This window comes from Camelina sativa, unplaced genomic scaffold (assembly GCF_000633955.1).
Source record: "Camelina sativa cultivar DH55 unplaced genomic scaffold, Cs unpScaffold06746, whole genome shotgun sequence".
Classification (NCBI taxonomy): Eukaryota; Viridiplantae; Streptophyta; class Magnoliopsida; order Brassicales; family Brassicaceae; genus Camelina; species Camelina sativa.
Window position 1 is genome coordinate 1 of NW_010927821.1, and position 491 is coordinate 491.

The following is a 491-nucleotide window of genomic DNA, read 5'->3' on the forward strand; positions in this document are numbered from 1 at the left end:
AGCCTATTATTACTGATCTCACTATTATCGCTGGTGAACAACGGGAAGACGGTGAAGGAATCGCTAATGCCATTTGCACTCGAATCCTTGAGGTTTGTTTTTTCTGCCATTGATGCTTCACTGTAGGTTTTTTGATTGTGGAATTAGAGAAGAGTGTTTAGTCTGTGGTTTAGTGAATAGGGGCTACTTCTAAATTACTTTGTTGGTTTATATGCAGGTTCCAGTTTAGCAAAAGTTGCCTTCTCTGTATCTATTAGACAGCATCGTTATTTCTCATCTCGTCTACCAGAGGTGAGCAGGCTACAAGGAGATGTTTGCTTAATTGAATTTGTATATGGATGAAGCATGGTCATAAAGATGTTTTGGTTCTTTGTCTGCTGCTTTAGGTCTTCTGTCTAGCATACAAGCAAGCACATCCGAGTTTACATCCTTCAATGCGTCATTTGTTTGGGACTTGGTCAAGTGTTTTTCCACCGCCTGTACTACGCAAG

At 40.5% G+C, this 491-nt stretch overlaps 1 long non-coding RNA gene across 1 annotated transcript; it reads left to right on the forward strand.

Annotated features, from left to right (window-relative positions):
* Nucleotide 1: 1 nt before the first annotated feature.
* Nucleotides 2–485, forward strand: LOC104774911. Its single transcript, XR_765579.2, has 3 exons — nucleotides 2–92; nucleotides 218–291; nucleotides 387–485. It is a non-coding gene; the product is annotated as an uncharacterized LOC104774911 (long non-coding RNA).
* The last annotated feature ends 6 nt before the right edge of the window (nucleotides 486–491 follow it).